At 38.0% G+C, this 24,853-nt stretch overlaps 1 protein-coding gene and 2 long non-coding RNA genes across 10 annotated transcripts in view; 1 reads left to right on the top strand and 2 right to left on the bottom strand.

Moving 5' to 3' along the window:
• Positions 1–24,853, bottom strand: part of LOC136265214 (uncharacterized) — a 272,681-nt gene that overhangs the window by 120,389 nt on the left and 127,439 nt on the right. The gene's annotated exons all lie outside the window — the stretch shown is intronic.
• On the top strand, positions 8,341–10,828 carry LOC136265219 (uncharacterized). 3 transcript variants are annotated; one of them, XR_010705436.1, is made up of 7 exons: positions 8,341–8,670; positions 9,725–9,827; positions 10,035–10,086; positions 10,195–10,330; positions 10,386–10,457; positions 10,511–10,568; positions 10,626–10,828. It is a non-coding gene; the product is annotated as an uncharacterized lncRNA (long non-coding RNA). The 3 variants fall into 3 exon arrangements; XR_010705435.1 differs by lacking the exons at positions 8,341–8,670; positions 9,725–9,827 and having other exon boundaries at positions 9,908–10,118; XR_010705434.1 differs by lacking the exons at positions 8,341–8,670; positions 9,725–9,827 and having other exon boundaries at positions 9,910–10,086.
• LOC136265222 (uncharacterized) lies at positions 11,261–11,973 on the bottom strand. Its single transcript, XR_010705439.1, has 3 exons — positions 11,827–11,973; positions 11,555–11,726; positions 11,261–11,505 (listed from the first exon to the last, which is right to left on the bottom strand). It is a non-coding gene; the product is annotated as an uncharacterized lncRNA (long non-coding RNA).

The raw sequence follows: 24,853 nt of genomic DNA, 5'->3' as shown, positions 1-24,853 counted from the left end.
GAAGATGAGCCCTGCACAGCTACGTGGGCTTTGTACAAAGCATACACTCACCTTATTTGCACAGTGCCCAATCGTCATCATGGACGCTTCCACCTCCCACCGTGCACTAAAGTAATAGAAACATCATTAAAATAATAATATAAGCATTAATATAATTATAGCATAACACAGCAGCTCAACATTACAGCATGATAAACAAACCAAAGTATTTATACAGAAAACTACGTCCTAGACATTTAATCGTCTTTGAGCAAGGCCATTTTAACGAAGGCGCAAATTGTGCGTGGGCGGGCAATTCATTACATTCTGTTCGCCGTTTATAACTATCACTGGCAAACTAATGCATATACAATATCAAAGAACGTATATATTTAAACAGTCGCATGATACTTATAGACTGTTTTTTCACTGTCAACCATTTCTTGTGCGTGGGCGACCCACCACCCCTCCCACCCACCCACCCCTATATGATATATGTGCTATACAGGTGAGCATATAAAAGTTGCTAAAATTAACAGGTTTCTGTAGAATCACTTTTTTTTTTAAAATTCTAATTGAACAAACAGTACATTTTCATACTATAGCTAAATGACATTAAAATATATTGAATTGTTCTGATATGATCTTGGTCGTCCTGCCTATTTTGATCTCTCCGTCAGGAGTACCACTCAGTCTGCTGTCATATCTTCTGCTTCTTCTCAGGCTGGGGTGGCCGCTGCTGTTGGTGAGATAGCTAAGGACAACCAATACCAGGACATTGTGAATGATAATGGAGGAGATTTTATCCCTCTTGTATGTGAGACCTTTGGTGTTTGGTCACCATATGCCCTATCAATTTTAGGATCCATAGCTGACAGAACAACTGTTAGAAACGGTTTACCCCGAAAGTTTGCTAGGTGCCAACTTCTCCAGCAACTGTCTGTGACTTTGTGGAGGTACAATGCAAAAATGATACTCCGCCAGTATTCGCTTACTGCTGAGGACGAATTTCCTGACTTTGAAATTGGTTAAGTTAAGTACGTATAGGTAGTAATATATGGGGTGCCATTTGTCTCAAAACCCCAAAAATTGAGATCTAAACTAAATATCGTCGATATTTACTAAACATCGACGACATTTGCTAAATATCGACGACATTTAGCTAAACATCGACGACATTTGCTAAATATCGACGACTTTTGCTAAACATCGATGACATTTACTAAACATCGACGATATTTACTAAACATCGACGACATTTACTAAACATTGATGACATTTGCTAAACATCGACGATATTTAACAATTCACCTGCTTTTGCGTTTTAATTTTCTGCGAATCCTTCAGTATAATAATATTATAGGCGCTTATGCTTGTAAATACTAATTGCTGATTAGCTGCTTGTGACCGTAGATGAACCATCTGTGGTGCTATGCGTGACTCATTAGACTTGTTTTCATTCGGATGAGTCCATGACCTTTAATGGAAATAATTGCTGCGCGTTTATTAAGATCAATGTTGCTGTCATTGGCGACGAGAGGAACTGATCTCATCTGTAACTAAGGATGTGAGGTATGAAGTTACCTTTTCAGTTGTAAATGTGACAATTTGTAAACTGCACGTGTTTCACTTTTCATCCCTGGGTGCCAATACTCTCAGTGACAGCATTATTGAATATAATGCTGTCCGCTGTCACTGAGAGTATAATTCGGCTGAGTATAATTATTTAGTTGCATGAATCAAGTAGTGTTTTATTTAGTTGTTTATTAATACTTTACAGGACTGTAATGCACCTATCAATGTAATTCCCGACTACCACTGATACGGGCTAAGGGTAGGGGATGGTGGGGGAATTGATTGCTACATTTCACCGACATAGTGGGGATCTATCTTCACTAAAGAAATTCACTCAGACAGCAAAGCTGTGTGCTTTCGGTTAATTAGGAAGGAGTGTCTCAGGTGCTAGCTACTACGTTCGTACTAGAATCCACTCGAACTAACTCATCACTAGACCAACGCCACACAACCGTACAAATCCCCTCCTAGCCCCAGTATTCCCGGGGGTTACAAGTTGAGACTTGGTCGTGGTTTGCATTGCCAGTACGTCCCCAGTAGGTGGGGAATTGTAATTTTCAGTGATGCAAATCCCCACCTTCCCCACCTCAGCCCGTATTAGTGGTAGTCGGAGATTACATTGATAGGTGCATAACAGATCAGTACACAAAATTAAACTAGTAAAATAGCTTGTTGTAATATTCATATGAATCTCAGCAGGCCACAATTTGAGTGCTCTTGCCAGACCAGTAGTTTTTATTTAGTCAAATTTCCCAACCAAACAATATAATATGGACTTGCCTGCAAAGATGAAATTCTGAGATCATTTCAACTTGTCAACTAGCTACACACAAGGGTAGTTCTAGAAATTTGCTGCCTGGTCTCCCAACTCAAAGGTAGAGCAACTTGTTAAGCTTGATTGTCAGTTGTGCATTATTGGTTGCATGCTTTTAATTCACCCTCAAGAAATTTTAATATTGGTAACTTAGATCAAGATACTCTAGTAGAGCAGTCAATACTAAATTACTCTGATAGAATCATCAACATTATAGAGAGGCAACAAGGATAATTGAAGAATTTTATTTGCTAGAGTCATCCATGTAATTTATTTTATAGCAGGTACAGTGGAACCTCTCTTATCCAGGTAGTCTGGTATACTGTCCTTATCTCAGAAATATCCGTAACTGGTAAAGTTAACTGTTCTGCAATATGTTACTATTGCTACTATACACTTTAGTGGGCAGAAGGGGAAGTCACTACAGAGCATTCGTGGTCATTCCCCTGGGTTGTAAATTTTTTATCACCTAGCAACCAAGTGGTAGTTAGAATCAACAAGCCACCTAACATGTAAACATCTTATTGTCAATAGACTACAGGCCACATGCTTGTGACTAATTTGGACTGTCTGAGCCTGGATAAAAGAGGTCCAGATAAGGGAGATTTCAAAGTTATTTCACAGGTCCCTTAGTTCTGTAGAGCAATGTGTGAGTCAGAGGCTGTACAGTTGAATTACAGAGTGCAAAATGATTCCAGTTTGTGTCAATGAACGCCTATCTACTGTATCAGTGTGAAAAGTTTAAAGTGAATGAGAATTTTTAATTAATACTTGGAAAGTACTGCTTCTACCTTTTGCTACCCTGTCAGTACTCAGCAGCAGGCTGCTACAATTTTCAAAGTCAATGGCAATAAATCATCACAGTTTTTTCCCAGTTTTAAGAGTAAACAATTTTCAAACATGAGACATATTGTGTGTAAATCAACAGCTGTAATTTCAAACAGCTATAGTGCATTTTTTACATCTGTACAGCAAACTGAAAAACACACATGTGCATTGTGTGATGTCACTAAAGTCTAGCCTCACTATATTATGTTTTTTTGTTTTCTTTCCTTTTTAGTTGTCTCCTGGTATACACTCACAAACTTGATGTGGACATTCTGACAAATCACAAAAGAAACCCAAAACAATACATTTCTGAGCTCTGATTGTGGATCATCCATAGCGAGTTGATGAGCAACTGCATACTAGGTAGACCTACATACGAAGCAAATACAGTGGAGTAGAATCTTACACTGATACTGCACCATTTAGTAATATGCTTAATTCTTTGTTCCACTACTTGAGAAACTTTGGCAATGGTGAAATTGATTGTCACCAAAGATCTGCTGTAGTGATTTCAATGGTTGCATACTTCATACTATTTTAATTAATAAAAGATTAAACATGTTAAAATTTAATATCAGTACAAAATACATAAGTACTGTACACATGTGTAACTCAGTAGTTTCCAAGCACAGATAAGATGTGCTTTATTACAAAAGGCCATCTAAGAATAGATGTAGGGGTGCTTGAACACTTTCTTTTTACTGTGTAGTAACTACAATAGGAAGGTACTGCTATAAGCTACAGGTGCACTTGTATTTTATAAACGCTAATATCTTTTAAAAATTAATGTGCTTGTGCCAATTATGTTGGCATGATTGTATATTAACAGGCTAGCAAAAGCATCAAGTATTATGCCAGCATATAATACAAGATTTTAAAGCAATGTGAATGTAAGAAATACGTGCAGCAAAACATGAACACACTATGCATAATGTTGCATTTGATATCAAATGTACAGTACTCTTATTTTTACAGTTTTTAGCTGATTTGATATACTCTAATAGAGCAGTCACAAAATATATTCAAATAAAACTGTCAGCTCTCAAGCACATTATTTAATTGCATGTGATGGGGCATTTAGAATGTAACAATATCCTCTCAACCAGTCAGTTTGGCTTCCACCAAAAACGTTCTGCTGATCTTCAACTACTACTAACTGTCCATGACTTAGCATCCAGTTTAAATGACAAAGCACAAACTGATTGCATACTGCTGGATTTCAGCAAGGCATTCTACAAGGTTTCCCATAAACTCTTACTGTTAAAGTTAAGGTACTATGGAATTACCAGAGAGACAATTAACTGTATTTGGTGTTTTTTAGCCAACCGTAAATAGTATGTTTTTTGTGATGGTTCTATTTCAGAAGCTGTCAACGTTACCAGTGGAGTACCTCAGTGCTCTGTATTGGGCCCCTTACTGTTCTTGTTTTTATAAATGACTTTCCCAGCTGTATTAAATCTACTTGTCACCTAATTTGCAGATGACTGTCTGTTGTAACGTATTAAGACATGTACAGATAGGTATCTTTGGAATAAGAAGGCCAATAGCTAGCTAGCATTCACAGTACATTAGTCATCTTGCATACCGTACGCAAGGAAATTTTGACATAGAAAAATTTAACAAAATTGACGAATCAATTAAATTCATCAAACTTAAGTTCGTCAAATGTCTTTAACAATACAGGTTTTGTCTATAATTTTTTGATTTCGACAACATTTTATTCATCAAATCTGCTGAAATGTGAATTCGTCAAATTTTTCTTGCATCAAAATTTCCTTGCGTATGGTACAGCAGTGTAGGTAAAGTACACAAAGTGATGCATACACATTTTTAAGTTGACATATAGAAGTGTAAAAACAAAATACAAGAATGGGGTATGGTATCAATGAGACAGCAACTCATTTACAGCCATATACATATAGTGCATTTTTGAGCTAGGTTTTGATTGTATGTTAGGTGGTTATTCACTTGGGTCAGTCAAGCCCATGAAACAACTAATTTAAATTGCCATGTAATAACACTACATGTAAATGGGTAGTGTCAAGACCAGTATAAACCAAGATTTGAACTGTACTAGATCCCTTCTTCTCCCTACCGAATTGGTCTGGCCACACAAGGCAACCCAACATACACCACACATGCACAAATTAAAGTATGTAGCTGTCATTGTGCACAAATCCTGTATGCTATAGAGTCTCTAGACCCTCGTTCAGGTGAGAGACTGTCTCTGCCAGACTGAGTTCTGTCACTGGAACATTGAAAAGCGAAAAACGTGCAGTGTACATGCTGTCACATTTACAGCTTTAGAGGCTAACCCCATACCTCTTATCCTCACAGATGAGTTCCTTCCTCTCGGTCCAACTCGTCGCCAACACAGCAACATTAACCTTAACAGATGCGCAGCATTAAAGGAGGTCCAAATGCCTAATGAGTCACGTAGTACCACAGATGATTCATCTACAGTCGCAAGCAGCTAATCAGCAATTATTAGTATTGTACGCGCCCCTACCATTCTTGTAAACCTGTATTTTTAATCAGCAATTATTATTATTAGTATTGTACGCGCCTATAATGAAAGGATCCGCAGAAAATTAAAACGCGAAAGCAGCTGAGTTGCTGAATATCGTCGATGTTTAGCAAATGTCATCAATGTTTAGCAAATGTCGTCGATGTTTAGTAAATGTCGTCGATGTTTAGTAAATGTCATCGATGTTTAGCAAATGTCGTCGATGTTTGGCAAATGTTGTCGATGCATATCAGACAATTCAATGTATTTTAATGTCATTCAACTACAGTATGAAAATGTACTGTTTGTTCAATTAGAATTTTAAAAATAAAACTGATTCTACAAAAACCTGTTAATTTTAGCAACTTTTATATGCTCAGCTGTATAGCACGTATATCATATAGGAGGTGGGTGGGTGGGAGGGTGCGGAGGGGAGGGGTGGTGGGCCGCCCACGCGCAAGAAGTGGTTGACAGTGAAAAAACAGTCTATAAGTATCATACAACTGTTTAAATATATACGTTCTTTGATATTGTATATGCATTAGTTTGTCAGTGATAGTTATAAACGGCGAAAAGAATGTAATCAATTGCCCGCCCACGCCCAATTTGCGCCTTCGTTAAAATGGCCTTGCTCAAAGACGATTAAATGTCTATGACATAGTTTTCTGTATAAATACTTTGGTTTGTTTATCATGCTGTAATATTGTGCTGCTGTGTTATGCTATAATACTATTAATGCTTATATTATTTAATGATGTTTGTTTCTATTACTTTAGTGCACGGTGGGAGGTGGAAGCGTCCATGATGATGATTGGGCTATGTGCAAATAAGGTGAGTGTATGCTTTGTAAAAAGAAGCCCACGTAGCTGTGTAGGGCTCATCTTCTGTACAGATCAGCTTCTGTATAGTCTTTCATTATTTTATTTTTCCCGAGGGGTAGCCAACGCCCACGCAAAACACAGAAATGGTGTATCAGAGGGGTTGCCAACGCCCACACAAAGCACCCAACTGGCGTGTACGAGACTCCCAATCTTTATGTATTTTTAAAAGCATTTAGAGATATTGCTAACTAGTAACTATCTGTACAGTTGTTGATCTACATCTTGTTCTAGTTATTCATGATCGATCATTGTCTACTTTGTTAAACTCACTTTCTCCATTACTTTTACATGATTTTGGATTTAGGATTTGGTTTCTAATATATTTGTGTATTTCTTCTGATTGGATTTCTCACATAGCATACAAGAGTCCCGAGGCATTGGCTACCCCTCCCTTTTTACCAAAAGCCAGTTCATCTCTAGTTGACAAAGATAGTGTGACCATCTAATTATGATATTACAAACTAAATTAAATTCTTGATCACAGATACACATTTCCCTTGTTGCTATATGTGGCACACCACAAAATTAACCAATGTAAACAACCATTACCATACCTTGTAGTGTTTTATTTTTATGTGAATATTTAGTGAAGTGTGTGTGTGTGTGTGTGTGTGTGTGTGTGTGTGTGTGTGTGTGTGTGGTTGTGTGTGTGTGTGTGTGTGTGTGTGTGTGTGTGTGTCTGTGTGTCTGTGTAGTGTGTGTGTGTGTGTGTGTGTGTGTGTGTGTGTGTGTGTAGTGTGTAGTGTGTGCGTGATAAAGATTTTTTTTAAATTCACCAATTTAAATGTGACTGTTTTTTCCACAGGTTTATACGTTGGAGAACTGCAAACAAATAACTTGAAATTTTTATAATGACCATTTTTCAAAATATTTATTTGATTACATGTACAAAAAACAAAGATGTATCACGTGATCAAAAAAAGTTATTAGCATGATGTACAAGGATTATTGACCTTTGAGAAGTTGATGAATTAAACATTCAAGAACGGAATACTTCTCCATTGCAACTCGCCCACGCAATATAGCACACGCGTCATTAATAATTAGTGCTCAGCCAGGGTATGCGACTATTGGATTGAGATGGTGATTTTTATAAAATTATTTGTACCGTGTAAAACGTTCGTCACGAACGGTATAGCTAGCTGAAGTATTGAAGAAAGGATAGATCTAACCTGGTATAACCTAGAATCGTTAAAAAGTTCGCGCCTGGATTGTTGGGGTGAGCAAATATTTTCATTGCCAATGGTTCTATGTGTAATGTTAAATCCCCTACTTTGTACCATGAAGAAGGCCGTATTAAGCTGTTACATTTTACGTGAAAGTAGATGTCATGCTGGCCATTCCTGCTAGAACCTGGAAAAGGATTAAAAGTTATCTGACGCTCCATAACAGAGCCTTGAAAACCTGCTTCCAGTGTAGACGTGTGTATCTTGCCAATAAAATTTTTTTTTATTAAAAGTCGCTTAATTGTTGGATATGGTTTAGTAAATGTCGTCGATGTTTAGCAAATGTCGTCGATATTTAGCTAAATGTCGTCGATGTTTAGTAAATATCGACGATATTTGCTTTAGATCTCAATTTTTGGGTTTTTGAGACAAATGGCACCCCATAGTAATAAGTATATAGTTAGGTAATAAGTAGTAGTATGTTGTAGTTTTCAGTATGTACGTGTGTTATGATCATCATAGTTTTCTATTGTGACAAAGAACCAGCCGCAGCTACTGATTGACTGACGATCGAGTGGCAGTATGGTGCAGTCGAAGCGCAGATGTTAGAAGTGACTGATGTTTCGAGTGAGTACTAGTTTGTATGTACAAATATAACAGCAGTTAGCCGCCGTCCTTGTTGAGCTACCAACGGCCCAACGGGAAGGAAGAACTGGTTTTGCCCACTCTTGGGTAACTCAGGCGCCCTTGTTCGCTTGTCCCTTTTATTCTTTTAGTCAATGGGTCGGGAAAAGAGAATGAACAATGGATGAAAAATGCGGCTAGCTACACTCAGGAAGAAAAGAAAGTCTTTGGGTAACATGCTGCCACAAACAGTGTCATGTAGCTACAGTCTCGGTGGACATGGAACAGACTTAAATGGTACAGATCGTATGTTAGTTATAATTATTTTCAGTTTGTATGAATTTGGTTAGACAATATGAATTCGTAGCCACTCTTTACAAACTTTAGCCAGAGATTCTTTGTGATGTACGAAATATCAGCATCATGTTATTAGTAAATTTGATTCAAGGTGCAAACGTTAGCAGATTCTTGATGGTAGATATTTAGTAGTGGCCCAACACCGCTTCACATAGTAAAACATCTGTTTTTTTGCTGACCCAATGACAAAACAGTGCTCTGGCTGTAGACTAGTTGCTCACCACCAATCCATATATGGTAGCATACTTCATCTGTTGTCTGAAGAGAAAGTGGTATGGCCACAACAGACTAGTAGAGTCAATCCAATGGTCCCAGCATAGAATCTGGGCTGGCCTGATTTCTGTGGTCCTGGAACAGAGGTGTAAAACTCCGAGTGGGTCAATGAAGGTGAATCCATGGCAGAATTAAATTTTGTTGAGTCAGTCTGGCAATGCTCACCCCTTCAAAAAGAACAACAGAAGCTTGCACACGTGCAGTAGTATGCACAGGATTGCTTGAGTGTGGGATTGTAAGGGGTCATTCTTTACACGTACTCATAAAACTGTCAACACGCTTTACTTACCAGTTCTACTCGTCTAGTCTCTTGCGTGGGCATTCTGTGGGATGCTTTGCATCTGTGGGAGCTGGTGCAATGTATTAAGAGACCCATCTGTATCAGGTGAGTCCCATACAAATATTAATTATTGTGATATTCCTGTAGTGTGCTTTATTTTAAATCTCTGTACCATGTTATTATAAAGTGCCCAGCTCTAGTTATTAATATAATAACTACGGTTGCAGACAAAAGTGTAACTGTTGCATCTTTGTCTCATCTCTCTTGGGTGTGATGCATGTGACTGGCCTAGCCCAAGCCCAAGACAACATGTGGCCATATATACCCCTTAGCTTTGTGTGCTAATAGTATTGGAAAGAATAAATAATAATTTACTGTAGGTATTGGTATGAATTTTACTTGTGTATACCATGTCCTGTGTACAATATCCTCATAATGTAGCTGCATGTGGGTCTCAAGAATGCCAAATGATGACACAGGCAATTTTAACTCTTAGGAAGGACGTTGGTGAGCTATGAAGTCAGATGACCAACATGAAATTGCAGTAAGGGAAAGTCCATGCAGTGAGCCATTACCAATCAGTGTTATATATTATCACAAGTTTTTAATTTACAACAACTTCATAAATACTATAGGTTTTTTGACTGTTATATTCAATTGCTTGTTAATGATTTACTCAAGATGAGAAAGAAAGCTGATGACTATTTTCTTAAGTTGTAATTTTGTCTTATATCTCTAATTCTGTTCACAGAGCAGCACATCGACACTATGACACCAGCGTTTACAGCGTCAACCGTGAAGGAGTGAGTGAATTGCACAAACAATTTAAAAAGAGGTGCACATAAACTACAGATAGTCAGATGCTGTAATATGCAAGCTATATTATGCTGACTGCATATGTCCTTTCATAGAAGAATTACATGCAGGACATGGACCTAAGAGAAGAGGGACGATGAAAGTAATCAGGTGTTACACATCCTACTAACCACTGTGGAGATCTGACAATATGTGTATATGTGTACCCCTATAATAATTGGTGGTGATTCAGTAAGTTATTTGTGCTGCACTGACCCTGTGATTCTAGCAATCTTGAATCTTCAAGGTGCACAAGGGCTGAATATCACAGCGTGGTACGTGGTGCACTTCAAGAGCAGTTAGTTTGAGAGATACCGATGTGAGTAGAGTTATACTGTATGGTTTTGCTAATTTTTATCTGATGCACTACAGCAGTCCCATCAATGACTCCACAAGTTCAATGCACCTACTCACCTTGAAACTGGCGTTGGTAAGTATATTTACAATTCAACATGCGAAGTATGAACATTAATGTTAACTTTTGCAGATGAAGAAATGATGTGATTGTTCTCAGTATGAAGAAAGCAAGGATTGTGGGTTCTTGCTACACAGCTCATGCAGTGATGATCAGGCAGAACGGTTATAACTGAAAACTCATTGACTATGAGGTTGTTATACCTTTTTTTTCAGTTTCATTATTGTACAACTGTACTTTGCTTTGGCTCACGTGAAATAGCAACAATAAATCAAAAGTGACGTCATTAATTAAAAGGGTATTTCGGAAGGGATATGGGCCGTTTTGAGGGCAAGGCAGAAGCGTATATAGCCGTATAGAGGATAGTATGCAGCCGTATTGAGGTTTGTGTGACTCCGAGGGGTCCTTCACTTCCAGAAATGTCGTCAATGACCATAGAAATTTGCCAATTTTCATTAGAAACGTAGAAATTTTTGTTGGGAATTCAGAAATATTAACTGAAATTTTAAATACATAAATCCATACGATTAAAATTTTTATAATGTTAGGCATTGAATTTTGATTATTTCATTAATGTAAGTTATATTGCATGTGTATATACACGAGGCCAGATTAGTCTCGTCCTCGCAGACCCATTCTCCGGGATGGGTCTGCGAGGACGAGACTAAGGCCAGATGGTCACTATCAATCAGGGGCGTAGCTAGCCAGACGGTGGTGGGGGGCATCCCTCACAAAACACAGGACATTGTTCGTAATTGCACAAAAGGCTAATGACCCAATGATGGGCTAGCCAACATACGGTGTTGTATTATTACAGCTTATGTAACTAGCTACATAACTACTTCATTACTGATTGCTACCAGTTATCACTTATCAATGGAAATATTTTCGTCGAGCATCATCGCACGTGCCACAACTGTACTCCAACAAATTCGCCCACAATCCAGTAGAACTATATTGTGAATATTTTAGTACAAATACAATGTGTCACAGTTACTTACGTCAGCCACAGTCTGTGCTGCAGTCCTAGCACACTGGCATAGTATGACGAGCTCACTCACTTCAGCCGGCGAAATTCAAACGCCATGCCGGTATTGGCACGAAATCCCAACTCTATACCTTTCCTGTTAGCAGAATTTGTAAGCTTGTGACGGATCATCTGACTGGCTGACACTGAAGTGAAAAAAATTAAACTGGCATGCCACTACGTTGTAAGAAGATCTAGTGTGATTAACTCGGGAAAATAAAGTTGGTTCATTTAACACTTTATCACGTCGTAGGTTTGTAGCATCATTGCATATCACTTGTCACTTCTGAGTTGCGGCTCTTGCGAAGTCACTTTGAGCGGGTCATCTGTCTTTAGATTCGAAAAATGCACTAACACGTGAGTAGTGTAGGCTAAATATAGAATTGTGTCTAATATTTTCGTTCGGTGAAGGCCTATTTATTTATTGATTAGCAAACACCCAACAGGGTTTTTACGCTAATGTACAAGGTACGTACACATAAGTGCCTAGTTTAAGTTACAATAACATAAGTGCCTATAATTTAGGTTACAATAATGATTAGTACTAAGTTACAATAAGTGCTAAGTTACAATAGGTGCTAGGTTACAACTAGTGCTAAATTACAGTAAGTGGTAAGTTACAATAAGTGCTAGAATTACAATGAATACTAAATTACAGTGAGGGCTAAGTTACAATAAATACAATAAGTGCTAAGTTACAGTTACAAAGTAGGAGTAGTTGATTGTTTAAATGTTTCAAGATCAATGGTAGATAGATTAGGGATACATAGATCGTTCCAATGGGGAATAGTTCTGGGTAGGAATGAATAGAGATACGTGTTTACTGAAGACTGTATATGATTAAATTTCTGATCATGATGGGCTCTGGTAGCAGTTTGATTTAATGATGGCAGACAGCGATTTGGGACCAATAATAAATGATTAACTATCTTGTACAATAGGATGAGGCGTGCTTGCTTTCTGCGTTCTTGTAAAGATGGCCAATTTAGTTCATTTAACATGTCTGTGATACTGTCACGGTGGTGTCTGTTCCAAGGCTTATTTAAGACGAAACGAGCAGCTCGATGTTGAATCATTTCAAGTTTAGAAATGTCATTTTGGTGGTGTGGGTCCCAGATGGCACAACAATATTCGATAGATGGTAGCAGAAATTGTTTGTAGGCATATTCTTTGAAGTGTTTATGACAGGAATGTAAATTTCGCTTTAGGAAACCAAGTAATCGATTTGCTTTGTTGCATATGTAGTCAATGTGATCGTGCCATGAAAGTTTATTGTTCAAGTAAACTCCAAGATATTTAATTTTTTCTACTGATTTCAAGGGCACTCCATTCATTTGATATGTAAATGTTTTGGTGGTATGGTGTGTGGTAACTTGTAAGATGTTGCATTTAGATACATTAAAGTCCATCTGCCATTCATTTGCCCATTTTATAAGAGTAGTTAAGTCATCCTGCAGAATCTTCTGATCACTTGGTGAGTGTATAGGCCTATAAATTAAAATGTCATCTGCAAACAGTCGCAACTCACTATGTATGTTTGTAGTTATGTCGTTGATATATATTAGGAAAAGGGCAGGTCCAAGAACTGAGCCTTGGGGGACACCAGATGTTATGTCACAAGATATGGAATAACGGCCTTCTATTACTACTTGCTGTGTTCTGTTGTGTAGAAATGATTCAAACCATTCCAGCAAACTTCCTCTCACTCCATAATACTCCAGTTTGTTTAGAAGTCGAGCATGTGCAACCTTGTCAAAGGCCTTGGAGAAGTCTAGTACTGCCAAATCTACCTGTAGTTTATTGTTTATTGCTTTGGCTATATCATTGACAGTCACAAGCAGTTGTGATTCACAGGAGTGATGTTCTCTGAAGCCGAATTGATTTTCTGTTAAGATGTTGGTTGACTCTAGATGTTTCATTAATTGGCTGACAATGATGTGCTCCATGGTTTTGCAGATTACTGAAGTTAGTGATATTGGACGGTAGTTTTTGGGATCTGATTTGTCTCCTTTTTTATAAACTGGTGTGACATATGCATGCTTCCATTGAGTTGGTAATCTACTGTAGCTGAGAGACTGTTGGAAGATGTGGGTAAGCATAGGTGATATCTCTGCTGCTGTGGCTCTTAGGGCATAAGGGTGTAACTTGTCAGGACCTGGAGATTTGTTTGAATTACCTTCATTTAGTATATTGTAAACTCCTTGTGTGGTAATCTCAAAATGTGGCATAGATGGATACGGAGAATTGGACTTAGAAGGAAAGTTATCAAATTGTTCTGTGGTAAATGTAGATTTAAAATGTTCATTTAAGATATTTGCTCTATCTATTGACTCTGTTATAGTTTCACCATCAGGACCTTTTAAGGTAGTAATTCCTGTAATATCTTGTTGTTTAGCTTTAATATATCTCCAGAACAATTTGTTATCATTTGAGGATGAAATAATGTTAGTAATATAAGCCCTGTGCTTATGTCTTAACATTTGACGTACTTTACGTTGTAAATCTTTGTATTCTGACCAATCTGAGTCTCGCTTGTGACGTTTAGCCCTCTTATATACTCGTTTCTTTCTTAGTGTCTATAGGGGGAACCCCTGGGGATCCGGGTAGAGTAACTCACCTAAAATCAGACGGGCTCCAAAATCGGACGAAATTACTCGAGCTACAACAGGAATTTTTGAACAACTCATATGTCTTTAGATAGTTCAAGGCTGTGGGACTTTGGGCACCAAGTATCAGCTTTCTAGGCTTCTTTGTCTGGTGGCAGCAGCCCTGCAAAGTCATTTCCGATTAATACGTATAATCGGAAAAAACAGTCGATTCACGGACACTCACCGTCTACATATCAGACTTACATTCAATCAACAGTTTCCTACCTTAAAATAGTAGAGTAACTCATCTACTTTCTAAATATCTCTGGTTTATTAAATCAAATCCTTTTAATCACGAATTACAAATCAAATAAAATGAGATGTCACTGGAGTAATAATCGCACTTATGAATTTAAGTATACGGAAGTAAACGATGTTTGTAAAAGTATACGGTGAACATTTCCTGTATACGTATTTCAAACAACGTATACTTTATGAAGTTTCCGTATACTTAAATTTAAGGTCTCGCGTGGCTAGACCTTTTCCGCGCAGCCACTTATCGATTGGAAATTATAAGCGCCGCGCTACAAGGGTCTGGAATAGTTCACGTATTTAAAAAAATCTACAATCCCCAGTGGTTGGGGAGTGTAAATTGGCTCACGCGATCCCTTAATCGCCAAAGTGATCTGATTACTGAAGAATGAGCTCAAGAAGGCCTCTGGGGATGACGAATATAGACCCGTGTAGATTTTTCCTTCTACTTACTACTGAATTTTCAACAAGTACGGCTGAATAAAGACAAACAAGCTCAGTTCATCTCGAATTAGAAGGAAAGTAGGCGAAAGGTTTTAAGCGTATTTGCCGCACAAAACAGACTAAAGATTCAAGGGAACATACGTTGCATTTTGTACCTTTGTATCTTAGGTGTTACTCAATCAATCAATTGTCACCAATAACGTGTCAAAAAATTTCATGTTCTTGAACTATTCCAGACCCTTGTAGAGCGGCGCTTATAATTTCCTATCGATAAGCGGCTGCGCGGAAAGGGTCTGGCCACGCGAGACTAGTGTGCACTCGCGTAGTAGCGCACAAACAGTAATTTGGGATGCGTGTCAGTTACTGGAAAGCTTGTGATGGAAGTTTTAAAAAACATCACTTAGTGACGGGGGGGCAAATGCCTCCCCTTGGCTACGCCACTGCTATCAATAGAAGACGTATAGTGCCATCTAGATTATACGCACTAACATTTGTCCGTAATCGCCTTCGTACATTTGTTGTATACTTTCGAGCTGATACGATTCCCACGGTGCAAAGGCCACAGTGCAAGTCGTTTTGGTGTGTCCGTCGATTACTGGTGAGTGTTTTATTCAAATTCCTACCTCACCCCAACCATGATAGAGTCACGACGGCTTACCAGACCGCTAGTGAACCGTTCAGCTCAGCTTCAACCCATACTGAAACCATAATACAATAGCCTAAGGCACGGAATATACCATAACTCAAGCTACAACTTCGTAGCACCCAAGAATTTCCAAGCCGGAAATTTGGTAGAAATTTATCCAGAAATTAGAAATTTGGTTGGTATATTTCGAAATTTCGTAGATAGATTTTGTATGTGAAGGACTGTCACGCTGCAGGTGGTCCCCCGCCGCAAGTGGTCCGGCCGGGCTAACTACCGCGCCTCAAGTAGTCCGGTCGGACCATGTAAAGTTGCTGCAGATGGTTCGCCCTGCTGCAACTGGTCCCCCCAATGAAACCTCCACTATCAGCTTCCCAGTCAGTAGTAGCTCAACGTCTTGAACAAAACGCACTGCCCTCCACGAAATACGAGTCCCGAAGCAGTGAAGTGAAATTGAGCGGTCAGAATGCACGACCTATTCTTAATTCTGAACATGGTTGCTGCAACTGGTCGGGGGTATCGATTTTGGGGGGACCGGTTGTAGCATGACAGGACCCCCGTGTGACTGTGTGGGTCTATAATACGATTATACTCGTGACATAAACAGAGGTGCCGTCTAAGTTTTCTTAGCTTTCGATTGTGGGTTGCAGCGTTAAACTACCTCCGAGTATTTCTTTGTCCTCTGGTATTGTAATACCTCAACTATACTGCTGAAACTGAAGAATTACCACGAGAAGAAACCGTAGACGCCAGACGAGGAAGAATCTTATAGTCCCGGACATCGGATTATTCCCGCCAAAATGTTTACGCTGTTGTACCGTGGCTAACATCACTAACGGTACCTGTAAAGGTTCGACCATTCTAAACAATTGAACTGTGTGTTTTCTGTCGTTATTTTGCAGTCACCACACGAAATACATGAAATGAGTACTCCTAGTCGACGTACTAGAAAGATCAAACGGAAAAAGCCCATTCACAACACTCCTCCTAACAACAGTGTTGTTAAGAAGACTAAGGAAACTCAGGATGACAACCAGATTGAATGTTTAATTTATGACAACATCATATTAGAGCCTGGAGAAAACACAGATGGTCACGACGCTGTATTCTGCGAAGGGGAATGTCAGGGGTGGATTCATAGACATTGTGCCGGCATTACTCGTCCTGTGTTTGAGAAGTTACTAAGTGAGTCCGCTCCATACTTGTGTCCACACTGCACCTTTAGCAAACAATATAATGAAATCAGTGCTTTAAAAGAGACCATAAAGACCCTAACTGACAAAATAAGCAAGCTAGAAGGGAACCAGACTAGCCATCCTAAAACCATACACCAGCAGCCAATGTTGCCTAGTAACCAATTGCCTGATCCCCCAAATCAACCTACAACTCCCCTCATCAATCAGCAAAGGTCATCCGACAGGAAGTGCAATGTAGTATTTTATGGTATCGCAGAATGTCCTCCAAACACATCTAAACCTGCTAGATCACAATCTGATCTTAAAAACATTCTATCAGCTGTACCCAATATCGAAAGCTCAGCAATTAAAGATTTACACTGACTAGGGAAATTCAAACCAACTCAGCAACGCCCAAGACCACTTTTAGTACAGTTTCTCCGTGCACTAGATGCTCAAGCTGTCCTGTATGATAGAAGTAAACTTTCTCCTCCTATACTTGCCAAGCCTGATATGACTCCTGAAGAGAGAAACACTGAATCCTTACTACTTAAAGAAAGATGGAAGCTTATCCAACAAGGCTATTCTCGCAAATCTATCAAAATTCGTAATGCTCACATTTATGTCAATAATCAGCCACATGGCATAGTCACCAATTCAAAGTTTAACCAACTCAGCCAGCTTGCTCCTCTTTCCTCTGACGCTACAAGTACAAATACATCTCAGCCTGAGCCATCCCAAACTATGGACACTACTTCCACTGATTCCCAATGACTAAATTCTGATAAAAGATATCATTGTCCTGATGATTTTACCCCTACAGAATCAATCCCTAGTCACAACACTATAGGCATAAACTGTGGTAGTTCACCTGTAAATTCTACCAGTAGTCCAAACAAAAATTTGCTACAACATCTTGCAATTATTAACTTTTGCAGCGTAACAAATAAGCATGCTGAACTAGAAACATTCTTAGTTCTACATAGTATACGTTTCTTAATTGGTACAGAATCACATTTGCATCAAGAAATTACAAATTCAGAAGTATTCCCAAAAGACTATCATGCATACAGGAAAGACCGAAACAGTCATGGTGGAGGAGTGTTCATATTAGTTGACAAAAATGTTCCATCTAGTCAAGTGTTAATAGATTCTCCATGTGAAGTAGTGTGGGCACAAGTACATGTACAGAACCATCCCGATATAATTTTAGGATCCTTCTACTGTCCTCCTCATTCTCCAATATCAATTTGGGAAGAACTGTCTGAATGTATACAACAAGTTCAACAAATGTTTCCTGATGCAGTACTCATTCTTGGGGGTGATTTTAACTCCCCAGGAATTGATTGGTCTTCTGGTTGTTTAACTGAATCTTATTTGCCAGCAGCATTTAGAGAATCATTAATTTTGCTATCCCAAGACTTTTTATTAGAGCAAATAGTTACTGATCCTACTAGAGAAGAAAATATTTTAGACCTATGTTTTATATCACATCCTAGCTATGTTTGCCAATCTAGAACTGTTTCCGGCTTAAGTGATCATAATGCAGTAATTGTTGATCTGTTAAATTGTATTCCTTGCAATAGCAAACCTAGAAAGAAAATGTACTGTTTTAAAAGAGCAGACTGGGTCTCTCTCCGTGACAAAGTAAGCAGCATTTCTGCAGATTATTTACAACTAAATGAAACCAACTCGAGATCTGTTGAAGAAAACTGGAATTATATACGTGGAAACCTCTTACAAGCTGTTGACACCTACATACCAATGAAATATATTTCTAGCCAGAAAAACTTCCATGGATGACACCTTGCCTTAAAAGACTAATAAGGAAAAAGCAGAGATTTTACAATAAAGCAAAGCGAACCAGGACAGCTACTGATTGGGAGCAATTTAAGAAGATTCAAAAACAAGCACGCCGATCCATCCGACTACAACATAACAACTACCTTACCAATATTCTTAATTCTTCAAGTAAACTGAAAGGAAACAAACCCTTTTGGAACTTCATTAAATCTCAGAACCGTGACCACACTGGAATTAGTGTACTACAAACCCCTGATGGAATAGTTACTACACCAAGCAGTAAAGCTGAAATTCTCAATAGTACATTTCAATCAGTGTTTACAGTAGAAGATCAAACTTCCTTACCTACATTACCAGAATCAGTTCATCCACCCATAGAAGAGATAACCATCACAGAACCTGGTGTCCTTGCTCTCTTATCTCAGACAGATCCACACAAAGTAGGAGGGCCAGACAACATTCTAGCTCGAATACTTAAGGAACTTGCATATCAGTTAACACCAATGCTTACACACCTATTTCAACAATCTTTGACTACTGGCGATATACCACAGGAGTGGAAGTCTGCATTTGTAACTCCATTATTTAAAAAAGGCAAAAGATATGATCCATCTAACTATCGTCCGGTGTCCTTAACATCAATTGTCTGCAAAACATTGGAACATATTTTAGTCAGTCAGATTATGAAACACCTGGAAACAAATAGTATATTGTGTAACAACCAGTGCGGATTTAGAGCTAGATGCTCTTGCGAATCACAACTCCTGCTAACAATTGATGATTTTGCTCGTGCATTAAATAACAGGTTACAAGTCGACATTGGAATTCTGGACTTCTCAAAGGCATTTGATAAAGTTCCACATGCCAGGCTTGTGAAGAAATTAGACTATTATGGAATACGAGGGAAAACACTTCAGTGGATTACATCTTTTCTACACAACAGATCACAGCAAGTAGTCATTGAGGGCACATACTCATCCCCATGTAAAGTCACATCTGGAGTACCTCAGGGTACAGTTTTAGGACCAACACTATTTCTACTATATATTAATGATCTAATATCAAATATTCAGAGCACTGTTCGTTTATTTGCTGATGACTGTCTTATCTATCGACCAATAAATTCTCCTAATGATCATCAGCTATTACAACAAGACTTAAATACACTAAATACTTGGGCTAAAACATGGCAAATGAAATTTAATGTTGACAAGTGTTGCATTCTTCAGTTATCCAAACACCACCATAAAACAACGTTTCTTTATCACATGTCAAACAAACCCCTCAAAGTTGTTGAACAGCATTCTTACCTTGGAATAATAATAGATCACCATCTTTCTTGGGGACCACAAGTTAACCATTTATGCAACAAGGCAACCAGACTAATCGGCTTTTTACAACGTAACTTAAGAAACTGTTCACGTGCACTTAAAGAACTAAGCTATAAACAATTTATCTTACCTGTGCTGGAATATGCTGCTGCAATTTGGGACCCATACCACCTAAAGGACATAAATAAAATAGAAATGATACAACATAGAGCAGCTAGATTTGTCCTGAATCGACCATGGAGAAGGAATATGCGAGATAGTATAACTGATATGCTAACATCATTAGAATGGCCACCACTCCAATTAAAGAGAAAATGTGCAAGATTAACTCTATTATATACAAGATTATCCACAACCTAACTGAAATACCTAACAGCTACTTACCAACATTATCACCTGTCACTATTACAAGATCTAATCATGAACAAAAATTCCTACACTATCATACATCAATAGACAATTATAAGTACTCATTTTTTCCAAGAACAATACCAGAATGGAATGGACTACCACAAGACATCATCAACCAACAAACTATTGACAGTTTCAAATAATTATTATACAATCACTTTTAATTTAATGTACATTAGCACTTATGCCCCAGGCGGGCTCTGCTAATTAAACAATATAACAAAAATAATAAGTTAAGAGTCCAGATTCGGGACAGACTGATCTATACGTTTGGGTTGACGCTACACGTATGTAATCAGTCTTTGTTTATATACATATTGTAGACGCTGCTACAAGGGGGTGTCACTCAGGCTCTTGCTGTAGGTAGATCTGCGACCGCGGTCAAACTCTAAGTCAACGGTCAAGGCCACTAAATAGCTCTTACAGTGGGTCAAGGGTCAAAACGATACGGAAGGTTCGAAACCCACAATCGAAAACTATACGTTGCTATTATCAAATTTACGGGATTATACGTAACTCACAAGAAAGTAAAGATCTCTAAGAAGATGTTTTAAAGCTCCAACAGGCATCTCGCCATAATTATAATGATTTTCTCTCCCAGCTGCAGGTAGCACGCACTAAGAAAATATTATACTAGGTTACAAGCGCAGGTGCGTATAGGAAAATAGAGAAATAAGTGTAGGTCAAAAGTTCAACAAGAAACGCTCAAGTCACAGGTCAAAGACGATAAACGCTGCAAGTCAAGGGTCAAGGTGAAATTTTCCCCGGTCAAGACTTTGACCGAGGTCGCAGATCTACCTACAGCGTGAGCCGACGTGACACCCCCTAGTGCTATACTGATCAGTCTATGCCTCTCGTTGCGCTGTGCTGGTGCCTATCCCAGGGGCACTTATATGCATTATAATTAATATCTTTTGCATAAAAATAACAATTTGCTTAGTTCTGACTCATTAAAATATTGAAAGTCTCTCAGTGGCTGGGAGCTGTGACCCCTGCTTCTGGTAACTCAATACTGCTGTTGGAACCCTTTCAAAAAATCCTGGCTACACCCCTGTTGGAAAGGTATAATAGGTCTTGTGACAAGCACAAAAATTTTTATGGCTATATACTTGATCTAGAATCATGGCTTCCATAAAAATATTTGCCATGGTGAATTGGACAAATCAGTAGTGAAAACCAACCTTACAGCATAGTTTACTTAGGTGTGTGGGTAGGGCATAACTTTAGATCAGAATAATTAATTGGCTTCAAACAAAAACTAGACTAATATACTTTGGTAGCATACCATGTTTCAGTTAACAATGTAAATAATGCCTCAAGGAGTTAAAGACAAAAATTCAATGTAAAAATGGTTGTAAAGCTCATCCAAGGCCACATATGTGCATGGCACTAAACCTAAAAATAAAATGTCATTGGGATTGAGCATAGTATACGTATGTACCAAGTTTGAACCTTTTCACTGAAAAATTCATATCTCAGCCAAGAATGATGATATGAAGCTGTAACTAGCAGGTATGGTGATAAAGTGTTAAAATAAGTACATTCAAGCATTGATTTATGTTAAATCCCTATTCTTTTGGCTAATGTATAAACATACCTGCTAGTTAGAGTATGATATAGTCGTTCTTGGCTGAGATATAACTTCATAAATCTTTGTCTGACATTTACCCATACCCAAAACTCACAAAAATACTCCTACCACATGGCCATTTTTATGTGTTATGTAAGCTCACAAGAAGCATCTGATACACTGATAACCAAGTCCAAGAATCTTGTAATCACTAAGTACAATTGAAACACAACACTGTGAAAAATGAGGAATATAAGATGGTATATCTAATGGCTTAAATTATACAAATAATCTCAGTATAGTCTTGCATTATACTAACTATCTTATACTTTAGTATAAACCCCATCTTATATTATGGGAAACAGATTATACTTTAGTTTAATACACATTCTTTATATGGTTTTGTTTACTTAACTAAATGTGATAACTTTTTAGCTTCACCATCTCATTATTCATGGACTTTTGTTTATACAGACAGCACATGACTTAAGATTTTTTTTTACTGTATCAAACAAAGTCATGATGTTTTTATAATAAGTGCACTTCTGTTAATCACTATATAGCTAGCTAGCTTTGTTGTGATAATTTCATACACACACATTTTCATATGGCAAAGCATATAATACCAGAAAAAATATATTATTCAATCAATTCTTTCTAAGAGTCATACAAATCCAGATTTCTTGCATAATGACGGTGGATCTCGAGGAGAGAGTGTGCGCGATCGGCACCATCGTCCAATGAGCCATGCTCCGCACGGTGATAGTTATGGACCACAACTGTACATCCCTGCTGGCTGTAGTGTGAAGTGGCGTGGTGGACAATTCCTACGATGGCAGTGATCAAAAACATCTCTATATGAGTAAGTATTAGACTAAAACGGTAGCTTGTACGATAGGTTTAGCCGTATTAGGCCACTCCTAGAAACTTCATTGTTTCCCATTTCCGCCCGCATGCAGATTCTTTTCCCGCTTTGTCAATCAGAATGTTCATTATTTATCCTGTGACTGCATAGGTAGCATAGCAGTAACTAGTTTAGCATTCAGAAAGCCCTTTTAGCTAGTTTTTCACTGTTAAAGTTCTTAGTTTAAATATTTCTACTGTATTCTTACCTGTAAGTTAGTTATGAATTTCGAAAATTAGTGGAAATATCTATAATGAATAATGGATAATGAACCATCCGCCTGCGTGTATTTTTAAGGTGAATGAAATGGGAAACAAGGAACTTCGTTGGAGTGACCTTAAATTGTTTATTGTGTATTGTATGACAATGGCCTAGCTGCAAATGATTCAAAGTTGGTGTTGCTGTGTATGTATTACATGTTTTATAACCTGTTATCTCAGCTTCAGTGTTGGGAGTAACGTGTTACTAATGTAACGTTACGTAATATTATTACTTTTGTGGTAACAAAGTAATATAACAAAATACGCTATAAAAACAGGTAATATAACGCAGGTTACTTAACTTACAAATGTAACGCGTTGCATAAGTAATATAGTTACTGTAACGAGTCTAATATTACGTAATATTATTACTATAAGTAACAAAGTTACTAGTCTCGTTAGTAACGCCTAGCCACAACGAAGTAACGAAGCCTACTGAATGAAGCTTATTCACCAGCTTCTTACTTATAACCAAGATTTGCATATTGTCCAACAACGCAATCATGTCACGTGATAAGGTGGTAGTTTCACATGTGACAGCTTAAGGCTGCGGACACAAAAAGTAATATAATATGTAATATTATTACAGTTACTTTATTTTATGGGTAATATGTAACTGTAACTAAATAGTTCAGTTGCAAGTAATATGTAACTAGTTACTTTTACAAAGTAACTTGCCCAACACTGCTCAGCTTATGGTGGATGACGAGTGGACACAAGCCATCAGCGATAAGAGCATGCATGGTCTGCTCTTATGATTTTGTATATTATCTCTTCAGACGTATAGTTTTTTTCGGACCTCTTAGTTCTCCAGGTTGTCAGTGTACGACATCTGCAGTGTTAATTTCCTTCAATGATAGCTGCTTCCTTTAAAGAATCTGGTAGCGACCATGTGCAGACAGTTTTGTTCTTTTTTCACGGAGTTGTTCAACCTCATCTTCTAATTACTTACAGCTGCAAGTGCATTAAGCCTGATTGTGTTTTTATTCATTTTCTTTTCAAAAGGGTAGGAATTACAGACTTAGTCTCAGCTCTAGGAGATTTTTCTCATTGCTAACATCTGTAAGTAAGTACACTGAGAACGTCCAGTATACAATTTATATTTACCTTCATTTAGGTTTGTGAAAATTGGTCTCATTTCTTTTGGGAACCGGTCTTATTTCTTCATGTTTTTCCACTACTTTTTATCAACAGCTGAGTTGCAACCTCATGTACATCTGGCACTGTAAATGAGTTGAGTGCTTTCAAGAACCTGTTTCATCTTGTTTGTCCTTATTTCACTGACCATGCTTGTATTGCTAACAAAAGTAAGTTCACTGAGAGTATGCAAATTATATTATATTTAGTCTTGTTTCAATTGTACTTAGTGATTACAAGATTCTTGGACTTGGCTATTAGTGTATCAGATGCTTCTTGTGAGCTTACGTAACAGACATAAAAATGGCCACGTGGTAGGAGTATTTTTGCGAGTTTTGGGTATGGGCAAATGTCAGACGAAGATTTTTGAATGGTTATATCTCAGCCAAGAGTGAATATATGATTATATATCAAACTGTAACTAGCAGGTATGCTTATACATTAGCCAAAGAATAGGGATTTAACATAAATCAGTGCTTGAATGTACTTATTTTAACACTTGATAACCATACCTGCTAGTTACAGCTTGATATCATTGTTCTTGGCAGAGATATGACTGTTCAAATCTTTGACTGATATTAGCCCGACAAAGTTACATACCAAGTGGCCGTTTTATGTCTGGTTAGACTCACTGATAACAACTGTAAGTACACCAAGTAATCCAGAATATGAATTATGTTTGCCTCCATTTAGGG

The sequence above is a fragment of the Dysidea avara genome, chromosome 8 (genome assembly GCF_963678975.1).
Source record: "Dysidea avara chromosome 8, odDysAvar1.4, whole genome shotgun sequence".
Classification (NCBI taxonomy): domain Eukaryota; kingdom Metazoa; phylum Porifera; class Demospongiae; order Dictyoceratida; family Dysideidae; genus Dysidea; species Dysidea avara.
This window is presented reverse-complemented; position numbering and strand designations above follow the sequence as displayed.